Source organism: Gopherus evgoodei, chromosome 21 (genome assembly GCF_007399415.2).
Source record: "Gopherus evgoodei ecotype Sinaloan lineage chromosome 21, rGopEvg1_v1.p, whole genome shotgun sequence".
In the NCBI taxonomy this organism is placed as follows: Eukaryota; Metazoa; Chordata; order Testudines; family Testudinidae; genus Gopherus; species Gopherus evgoodei.
Window position 1 is genome coordinate 12002923 of NC_044342.1, and position 11426 is coordinate 12014348.

An 11426-nucleotide genomic window follows, 5' to 3' on the forward strand; every position below is an offset into this window, starting at 1 on the left:
GAAGAGCGGGGCTCGGGGCAGCTGGTAGTTTGGGGTGAGTTTCCCTGGTGGGCACAGCCAGGGCTCCCTCGTGCCAGGGGTGGTGGAGCCTCCCCAAAAGTGGGACTTGGGGGCCCCCAACCATCTGTGGCTCCATCCCCGCCCCTTCTGCCCCCCCCCCCAAGGCCCCACCTCTTACAAAGCTGGAAGCCAGAGTGGGGCCGGGGAGCCCAGGCCTCTTCAGCTGCTCAGGGTGGGGGAAGGCCTGAGAGAAGCCCTTGGCCCATATTTCCAGCCCCGGCCCCCTCACTTAGGACAGGTGGAAGGTCCACAGCTCTCCACAGCTGCCCGGGCTCCCCCCGGCTCCAGCTGCTGGTGGGGCCTTGGAGAGAAGAGGAGAGGCAAGGGCGAGGTGCATGGTAAAAAATGGACGGGCCAGCCCTGTCCATTTTCAAAAAGTGGGAGGGCCATGCCCCCCTCCCTCATCCCCCATTTCTGGCACCCCTGCCTCTTGCTATAAGCAGGCAATAGAGATTCACCCTTCACCCCTTGGGTAGCCCCACAAGCATCACACCTGCCCCATCTGCAACTTCCCCAGTGCCTTCCCCAACACCTGACTTGGGGACACAGCAGAAGGGGAGTGAGGAGCTGCAGCTGCTGTGGGCTTAGGACAGAAACTCCCCTTTTTGTCCCACAGGGGGCCTGTAACTACAGGACAAGAGTCGGCAGCCACAGGCTCCAAGAGGCTGTTATCCAGGGCCTGCCCATCAGCTTCAGTAGGGTTGCAGGCAGGACCGGTGCCAGGGTTTCAGGCGCCCTAGGCGACAGGCCATTTTGCCGTCCCGCGTGCGGGTCTCGCAGCTCCAGTGGACCTGCCGCAGGCATTCCCATGGCAGGTCCACCCGAGCTGCGGGACCAGCGGACCATCTGCAGAAATGCCTGCGGCAGATCCACCGGAGCCGTGAGACCAGCGGACCCTCCGCAGGCATGACTGTGGCAGCTCCACCAGAGCCGCCTGTGGCCCCCCCAGCAAAATGCCGCCCTCCCCATAATGCTGGCGCCCTAGGCGACTGCCTAAGTCGCCTAAATGAAAGCACCAGCCCTGGCTGCAGGCAGTCCTGGGTCAGATATGGGCCTAAGTTTCTACAAGCTCAGATCCTGCTGAGCCAGTGTGACTCACATATCCTGTGTGGGGATGGGTGGAGGCTGTTCCTCTGCCCCACTTGGATACAGGCATCCAGTGACAGACAGGAAGGTGTCCGGAGCGTAACAGCTTTTCCTTTGTGTTGCAAGCAAGCGGGGAAAACCCTTCCTTCTCCCTGCCAGATGAGCTATTTGCAGTTTTACTGACACCTCAACTTGCAGCCTACAGCCTGGCATGGCTCCAGTCCTGGGCTGGTACTGACATAGGGGATGAATTCTGTCTTAGAGTGATAGCCATTCCACCAAAGGACATAACAGCTGATATCCTGGAGAACCCCAGCTACCAGCCAGCCCAATCCTTCCTGCATTTGCCCAGGGGTCTGAGCTATAGGCAGAGTGAATGGCTTCACGTGTGGAAACTTAAATCAGATCACACAGCCCTGCAGCATTCGGTGGGGTTACAACCAGGCAGGGTGTGGCCAGGGGTTTCTCTGTCCCAGAATGTCTCTACCCCAGGAATGTCTCCCCATCGACCACCACCTGCTGCTTCTACTGAGGGTCAGATGGGCCTGAACCCGGGACAGTCCAACAGGGCATGTACACTGGGGCCCAGAGTGGGAGCCCATTTGTTACCCCCACACCAATTCCCCCGAGAAGCTGGCTGGGTGACCCCTTTCCTCCCAATGCTCCGTCATGTAGTTCACGCTTTGGGCCCCAGCTACAGGCTGCCTCTCTGGTTGGATGGTTGATAAGTTACCCCCTCTGTCCTGGGCTTTCACCAAGTTAACCCTTAGAGGGTCCTGTTGGGCCACTATGTCACCAATCTTTGGCCATTTTGCCCACATATGCTCAATTTTTCTACAGATGTTACACCTCAGGCCTCTGAGATCCCTTGGAGGCGGTCTACCCACATCGACTACTCCCTCCACTTTGGTTTTACTCATGTCCCACTTCTGGGGAAGCCCTGTGTGCCCCCCTCTTTGAGCCCCTGACCTTTCCTCTGCAGCATGGGGCACTGGTCACTTGCAGGTTTAAACTAGCGTAAATGGCGGATTCTCTGTAACTTGGAGTCTTTAAACCATGATTTGAGGACATTGGTAACTCAGCCAGAGGTTAGGCATCTATTACAGGAGGGAGTGGGTGAGGTTCTGTGGCCTGCAATGTGCAGGAAGTTAGACTTTAATGTCAGAAAGGACCATCATGATCATCTAGTCTATGAGTCTATGTAGATACTTATAGACTGTGATCAAAAGTCACCCCTTAACCTTCTCTTTGTTAGTTAAATAGACTGAGCTCTTTGAGTCTATCACTATATGGCATTTTTTCTAATTCTAGAATAATTCTTCTGGCTCTTCTCTGAACCTTCTCCAATTTATTAACATCCTCCTAGAATTGTGGACACCAGAACTGGTTGCAGGATTCCTGTGGCAGTCACATCAGGGCCAAATACCAACATCAAATAACTTCTCGACTCCTACTTGAGATACCTCAGTTTATGCATCTCAAGACGGACAATCAGCGTTGGCTTTTCTTCCCAGAAAGTTGTAGTAGTTCTGGTGAAACATTATCAAAGCTGCAGGTTTTCCCTTTTTTCCTTGATCTCCTTGTCTTTTCTTCTTCTTCCCTGGAGACTAGCTGTAAGTTTTCAACTTGGCCAAGATGTAGAGATGGACTGTATTGATGCTACTCTTTTTGGATGGACACCTCCAAAATTTTGCTTTTGTCTGCTTTAGTGATGTTGGTCAACTGCATGGGAATATAGTTTGGTGAGACCTGCAGTTGCTTTGTATCTGATGGATGTGATGCTGCCCCACAAATTCATCACAAGTGGCTGCCAAAAAGCTAGATAGCATGTCTGGATGAAGAAAGTGCTGATCTGTTTAAAAAGTACAAAAAAATCCAATGATCCAGAAATAGCCAGTCAGTTTAGACAGACTGAATGCAGCCAGAAGAGCATGCTGAGAAAAAGTAATGCCAGAGATGGATACATCAAAATCTAGCAAGAAAGCATGGAAGCTTGGTGTATGGGGATGGATGGCTAGAGAGCGAGATCGATGTGTCTAGGGATGGGTGGATAGATGGAGAGCCGCTTTTGTTCCGATTTTACTGTTCTATCAATTCAACCCTTAGTGTGGATGCAGGAAAACCAGCATGCTTCAGACCAGTATAATGTATTCCTCTCTCTTGACAGCAATAAGTGATACCAATATAAGTGCCTTTCTACTGGTACTCACAGTCCAGGAAGGATCATGCAAAACTCTTGTTCCTAGCAGATATCCTATTTGGGCTTGTGGGTGAGTTTCTGTAAGCCAGTCTTATGTGTTGCATGTTTTCTGTTGGGTGTGTTTTGTGTATTTGAATCTCTTGCATGTGTGAGTCTTTTGTGCCTCATGTTTGTGTATGTGTTGTGGGTATGTGCCACTTGCTTGGATGCATCTTTCATGTCTCCTCTTCCACTTTGTGTTTGTATCTTTGGCCAGTGTGTTTGTGCCTCTTGCTCCTGTGAGTCAAAGCCCTGTGCGACTTAGGAACTGTCTCAGGTAGGTGTTTCTTCCCCTTGCTGGTGTGAATGAGGCCTTTGTCCCTCATGTGCATGCTTGTGTGAGTGGGATCATTCCTCTGAGCATCTCTTTCCACACACCACCTTCCTTCCCCTGCCTAGACTCCAACCCAGTCTTCCCTTCGGGCCCAAGATGAAATGATTTACACTACTCACTTCTCAATCAATCTCTCTGGGTGTCTCACTCGCATTGGGTCATTCACAATCTCTCTCCTTCTTTCATTATTAAATCTCAAAGGGCACATTCCTGCCTCTCGCAGACGGGGCAGACGCCCCTATAGCATTCCCCCAGGAGTCCTTTTTCCTTAGAATCCAGGATGTGCCGCACCTCAAGGCTCTGGCTGCAGTGGTCAGCACACTTGGTTTGGAAATCGGGGTTGTGAGTTGCGGGGGGAGGTTGATCTAGTGGAAATTGGCTCAGCTCCTCTCCCCCTGTGCTCCGACTGCCACCTTCAAATCACCACAGGGATTTAGACACCTAGTTTTCCTCTAATTTTCATTGTATCCAAATCCCTTGGGAGCCTTGAAAAAACTCAGCCTACGGCGTGTTTGGATGCACATCTCTCGCTCACCTTCTTTTTCTGCCATGCTTTCAAGAATATGATGGCCTGGGAGAGGAGAATATCTCAGCTGCCTGTGGGAGGCGGGGCGGGAGGAGCTGAGGGTAAGGGCTGAGGGGCACCAGCAGAGCTGCGATGGCGGGGAAGTGAGTTTCTAGGCTAGCACTGGATTGAGAAGGAGCCAGTGGGTCAGCATTCAGGTGCCTCTACACAGCAAACAAAGGTGTGTTTGCATCGTGGGTGGACATTCCTACGGTAGCTTTAATCTAGCTAGCACTGGTAACAATAGCCATGGGGACATGGCAACATTGGCTAGCAACCTGTGTACATACCCAGGAGCCATGGTGAGCTGCTACTGGGGCTGCTAGCCTGCAGTGAAGTCTGTGCGCCTGCTATCAGTACCCTCACTAGCTGTAAAGCTGGCACAGCCCTGCCCACCCATGCTATAAGTGCACCTTTGCTAGCTGGGTAGACATACCCTGAGATGTTGCTGTGGAGCGAGTGCAGCTGCTGCTTGCTCCCCACAGCTGCATGCCTGCTGAGCCACTGCTTTGAATTTCCTGATGTTGAGAAATCCTGTTGATCCAGTTCTTTCCTAGATTTCGCCTCTCACTCCACCACCTCCCTATCTGCCTGGCCTCTATATAACATGCTCCAACAGGGGAACGAGGATCAGCTCTTCAGAGGCCAGGATCCATTGTTCTGACGACAGCAAAGACACAAGGACTTGGGTAAGTTGCAGGAGATCCCACCAGCCAGGACAGAGGTGAGAACAGTATCACTTGGGACTTGGGGACCAGGATAGCTAGGCTTTCTCCTCACCTCTGGCATGGGAATAGGTAAGAATAGAAGACTAGCAGCCAGAACGCCTGGGTTCTATTTCCCACTCTGGGAAGAGAGTGAGGAATAGTAGATTAGAGGAAATGGTGGCCCTGGTCTCAGCTGGGGTCCCAGCAATGGCTGGCATGGTGGGGTCCTGATATCAACTGTAGCATTCAAGGGCTACTGTCATGCAGATAATGAGAAGCCTCCTGTTTCGAGCTTCCTGGGGAAGGAGGGAATGATGGTGGCGGTGGGGGGGGGGCGGCAGAAGGGAACAACAGGAGGGATAGGGTCTTTCAGGGCAAAATGGGGTGAGAGGGGTTTGGTGGGAGATTCCATGGAGGAGGGAGATCCCTGCCCAGCTCTGTCTCCATCCATCTCCCCCTTCTCCCGACTGCAGGTCGATCCAGACACAGCCATGGCTCCAAAAATATCCTTCCCTGTGCTCCTGCTGCCCCTTGGCCTGCTGGGGGCTTGGCTGGCTCCGGCCAGCGGGCAGCTGTGGAATGAGAAGAATAACAAATTCCTGCTGAAGCACTGGAATTACCCCAGGAGCGAGGACTCCAAAGGCACCTACTGTGATGCTATGATGCAGAACTGGGAGATGTACAGCCAGGAGGCCAATACCTTCATCCACCGCCCACAGGAGTCATCAACAGCATCTGCAACCTGGGCGGGACACTGGGCAAGCCAAATGAACGCCACAGCGTCACTCCCTTCGACATCACCGTCTGCGCCTTTAACTCAACAGGCCACACCTATGCCGAGACACGCTATGTCCGCAGAATTGTCCTCGACTGCTGGAAAGGGCTCCCCATAAACTATGTGAGGCACATATAAGGCCCAGCGCTGGGCATGGAATCAGACAGGGGATCTGGCTGCTTCCTCTAACCTTTGTTCTGTCCCTTCCACATCAGCAACAGCACCCAGCTCTGAACACTGGTCAGATCATTTAGGTGCTGCCATCCCTCACCGGCCTCTGCCCATGATAGAGCAGAGCCACCCCTTTACCACCCTGTACAGCCTGCTGCCACATAGCAGCCATCTAAACACCTGCCCCTTCATTAATTTAATTAATCCATCAATTTCACCCTTCTAGTATTCAGCCTGATACTAGATCGCCCTCATATTCACAGCAAGTCAGTGTTATTTGTCATTGTTCGTTATTTTTGCACATTCCCCCCACTCCCTGCTTCCTGCAGTTTTGTTTGCTCTCCAAACTCAGTAAAACCTGATACCTACAAAGAAGTCTCTGGCTTGTTGGAGATAGCAAGGAGATGAGTCACTGAACACTTAAGGAGTGTGCTGGGAAAGTGTTGTGGTTTTACAGTCAGTTTCTCTATGCTTTCAGTCTCAGTCTCTGCCTAGTGATAGGGAAAGAATGCAGGAGTCCTGACTGCTACCTCTAGCCCTGGTCTAACCCATTAGACCTCACCTTCCCATGAGAGCTGAGAATAGAACCTAGGAATCCTGAATTTTTATCTGTCATGTTTTAACCTACTGGACCGCACGTCCCTCCTAGGAACATGGTTAGAACCCACGAATCCTGATTCCCAGCTGCTCTTGTGCTAACCTACTAGATCCCACTCCCCTCCCCTAAAACAGACTTGACACAACAAATATAAACCTCCATGCTTCAGGGCAGGAACCATTCACTAACTGAGTATGGTCAGGAAGAAACTTTGCCTCTGAGAAAGTTTTACCCTAATTCCTCTTGTGGGGGAGAGAATTCCTTTCCCTGCAGGACATGGGGCTGGCTAAGGTCAAAGACTGAGCTTGAGGGACCCCCTAGTCTGTGCCACCCCCAAAATCATTGCTGTCTATTAGTGTTAAGGATGGGTGGGATTAAAAGGAAGTTTGGGCCAGAATCCTTGCTCAGGGCTTGAGCAAGGGTGGGGATAAAATCGCCAAGTGGTGAACTTGACTTTTAGTTAATTAATTTAAATAACAGCCCCCACTGAAATGTGAACTCACAAAACCTGGTTTAGAAAAATAACATTGCTAATCCCTGAGCCTTCGAACGCCCCACATCACCCCCACTGATGGGCCCCCTCCCTGCCCTGTGCTCCCACTACCTCTTCTGGGTCCTGCTCCCCTGTTCCTCCAGCTTGTGTGCTCCACACCCACCCACACCCATCTTCTGCTGCTGGTCAGGTCAAGTAGTTGAAGTACCTACGAGAGGGGATGCCATTTTAGATTTGGTTTTCGTGAGCAGTGAGGACCTCGTAGAAGAAATGGTGGTAGGGGATTATCTTGGTTCGAGTGATCATGAGCTGATTCAGTTCAAACTAGTTGGAAGGATAAACAAATGTAGATCTTGGATTAGGGTTTTCGATTTCTCGAGGGCTAATTTTAAAGAGTTAAGGAAATTAGTTATGGAAGTGGATTGGACGGAGGAACTTGCGGATTTAAATGCGGAGAAGGCCTGGAATTACTTTAAGTCGCAGCTGCGGAAATTGTCGGAAGCCTGCATTCCAAGAAAGGGGAAAAAAACCATGGGCAGGAGTTGTAGGCCAAGCTGGATGAGCAAGCAACTCAGAGAGGGGATTAGGAGAAAGCAGAAGTCTTACAGGGAGTGGAAGAAAGGCGGGATTAGCAAGGGAAGCTACCTTGGTGAGGTCAGAACATGTAGGGATAAAGTGAGGAAGGCTAAAAGCCGCATTGAACTGGACCTTGCAAAGGGAATCAAAACCAATAATAAAAGGTTCTACAGCCACATAAACAAGAAGAAAACAAAGAAAGAAGAAGTGGGGCCGCTATACACTGAGGATGGAATGGAGGTAAAGGACAACCTAGGCAAGGCCCAATATCTAAATAAGTACTTTGCCTCAGTTTTTAATAAGACTAGTGAGGAGTTTAGCGATGATGGAGGGATGATAAGTGGGAATGTGGATATGGAGGTGGATATTACCGCAACTGAGGTAGAGGCCAAACTTGAACAGCTTGATGGGACAAAATCGGAGGGCTCGGACAATCTCCATCCGAGGATATTAAAGGAACTGGCGCGTGAAATTGCGAACCCGTTAGCGATAATTTTTAAGCAGTCGATAAACTCGGGGCTTGTGCCGTACGACTGGAGGATTGCTAACATAGTCCCTATTTTAAGAAAGGGAATAAAAGTGATCCGGGTAATTATAGGCCTGTTAGCTTGACGTCTGTAGTATGTAAGGTCTTGGAAAAAATTTTAAGGGAGAAATTAGTCAAGGACATAGAAGTCAATGGTAATTGGGATGAATTGCAACATGGATTTACTAAAGGTAGATCGTGCCAAACCAATCTGATCTCCTTCTTTGAGAAGGTGACGGATTACTTAGATAAAGGAAATAGGGTAGATCTAATTTACCTCGATTTCAGTAAGGCGTTTGACACGGTTCCGCATGGGGAACTGTTAGTTAAATTGGAAAAGATGGGGATGAATATGAAAGTTGTAAGGTGGATAAGGAACTGGTTAAAGGGGAGACTCCAGCGGGTTGTATTGAAGGGTGAACTGTCAGGCTGGAAGGAGGTTACTAGTGGAGTCCCTCAAGGATCGGTTTTGGGACTGATCTTATTTAACCTTTTTATTACTGACCTTGGCACAAAGAGCGGGAATGTGCTAATAAAGTTTGCGGATGACACAAAGTTGGGGGGTATTGCTAACACGGAGAAGGACAGGGATACTATTCAGGAAGATCTGGACCACCTTGTAAACTGGAGTAAGAGTAATAGGATGAAATACAATAGTGAAAAGTGCAAAGTCATGCACTTAGGGATTAATAATAAGAATTTTAGATATACGTTGGGGACGCATCAGTTGGAAGCGACGGAGGAGGAGAAGGACCTTGGGGTATTGGTTGATAGCAGGATGACTATGAGCCGCCAATGTGATACGGCTGTTAAAAAAGCAAATGTGATTTTAGAATGCATTAGGCGAGGTATTTCCAGCAGGGATAAGGAGGTGTTAGTACCATTATATAAGGTGCTGGTGAGACCCCATCTGGAATATTGTGTGCAGTTCTGGTGTCCCATGTTCAAGAAGGATGAATTCAAACTGGAACAGGTCCAGAGATGGGCTACTAGGATGATCCGAGGAATGGAAAACCTGCCTTATGAAAGGAGACTCAAAGAGCTTGGCTTGTTTAGCCTGGCCAAAAGAAGGCTGCGGGGGGATATGCTTGTTCTATATAAATATATCAGGGGCGTTAACGTTAGGGAGGGAGAGGAATTATTTAAGTTTAGTTCTAATGTAGGCACGAGGACGAATGGGTACAAACTGGATATTAGGAAGTTTAGACTTGAAATTAGACGAAGGTTTCTAACCATTAGGGGAGTGAAGTTTTGGAACAGCCTTCCGAGGAAAGTAGTGGGGGCAAAAGACTTATCTGGCTTCAAGACTAAGCTTGATAAATATATGGAGGGGATGTTATGATAGGATAGTTTAATTTGGGCAATTGATCTTGGATTATCACCAGATGGGTCTGCTCAATTGTCTGCGGGGAGATGTTGGATGGGATGGGAACTGAGTTACTGCAGAGAATTCCTTCTTGGGTGCTGGCTGGTGAGTCTTGCCCACATGCTCAGGGTTTAGCTGATCGCCATATTTGGGGTCGGGAAGGAATTTTCCTCCAGGGCGGATTGGCAGGGGCCCTGGAGGTTTTTCGCCTTCCTCTGCAGCGTGGGGCATGGGTCGCTTGCTGGTGGATTCTCTGCAGTTTGAGGTCTTCAAACCAGTTTTGAGGATTTCAATAACTCAGTCCTGGATTAGGGGTTGTATAAAAGTGGATGGGTAGGGTTCTGTGGCCTGCCTTGTGCAGGAGGTCAGACTAGATGATCATATTGGTCCCTTCTGACCTATGAGTCTATGAGTCTATGTTGACACCTAGCACCCAGAGGGAGATGGATTTCACCTCTCCACAGAGAAGCTGAACAATCCCCCTGCTGGAGATCAAAGGATGGGAAGATGTGAGGTGGGGGATGAGAGCTGGGGGCAGGGAGGAATCAGGGCTCTCACTGGGACTCTGACCAAAGAGGTCACATGGAGACAGACAGAGTTTGGCTCAAGGGTTCCCTGAAGCTTGGCCAGGCACTGGGCTCCCCAGGATGGTCTATGCTGTAACCTTTAGCTCTCAGTGCTGACCTAAGGCCTTCCTAGGCTGTTCTCAGGTGACTCATGAACTCAACTCTTGTGACAGTGCTGTGTGACCATGCAAATGCTGGGTGGGGCATATTCATCCCTGCAGCACGGCCATGTCTCTCCCAGGAGTCTGCCTCAGTTGCATTCTCCAGACAGAGTTCATGGCGTGAAGCAGGAGGGCTGGAGACTCCTAGGTTAAGTCTTAGGAGGTGGTGAGGCTGTGTGAAGAGTCAGACCCTGGCAGGGGGTCTGGCACACTGCAGGGTTTCCTCCTAAAGACTGTTCCAAAGCAGGGAGTGTAGCCCTTATCCTGTGGATCCAGGAAAAGAAAGCAGGAATGCTTTTCCAGGGCTTGGGGGCTTCCCCAGCCGGGCAAAGAGACTCACCATCCGGATGCCTCCTCACAGCTGGGCACAGCATTGTGTGGCTTCTCCCCCACTCCAGCCCTGCTAAATGGCCAGCCAGGCCACTGGAGGTCCTTTGCCGGCTGTGACCTGCTCCTCTGGCCAGGTCACTCTTGGCTCTCGCCACCTTCGAGGTAATCCAGAGTCCAGCCCAAACCACAGGGAAATCTCATGTCTGGTGGCCTCAATACCAGGTCCTCGGCCCACACTGGGGGCTTGATGTTATGTCCCCTGGCAGCCTGGCCTTCTCCCTTGAGTCTGGGGAGCACTAGGGGAACCCAGGCCCCTTCTCTGGCCTCCAGCCCAGGGACCCTGATTTGGGAGGGTTCCTTAAATCCCCCATCACTTCCCTGGGATGCCCTGACCTGTCCCTGCTCATCAGCATTTCCCCTGAAAAGCGACAAAGAGTCCTGTGGCACCTTATAAACTAACAGACTTTTGGAGCAAAAGCTCATGCTCCAAAACATCTGTTAGTCTATAAGGTGCCACAGGACTCTTTGTCACTTTTCACAGATCCAGACTAACACGGCTACCCCTCTGATTCTTGACAGCATTTCCCCTGCATCTGTGAACGCTGCTGTTCCCACCATGGCTCTGTCATGGAGTTTAAGGCAAGAAGGAGCCACTGGATCATCTGCTCTGATCTCCTGCCTAGCCACTAACACCACTGCTCACTCACTCACACACCCAGCCCAACAACTGAAATGGGGCCAAAGTGTCATGGCCCATAGGACAGTAGATTTTATGTGCCACAGGTAGAGAATAAGAGGGATCCAACTGCACCCACAATGGCAGGGAAATGATTAAATGAGATCTACCCAGGTAATCCTGGCAACTCACCCACA

At 50.4% G+C, this 11426-nt stretch overlaps 1 pseudogene; it reads left to right on the forward strand.

Annotated features, from left to right (window-relative positions):
• The first annotated feature begins 4913 nt into the window (after positions 1–4913).
• On the forward strand, positions 4914–5905 carry LOC115637936 (annotated as a pseudogene).
• The last annotated feature ends 5521 nt before the right edge of the window (positions 5906–11426 follow it).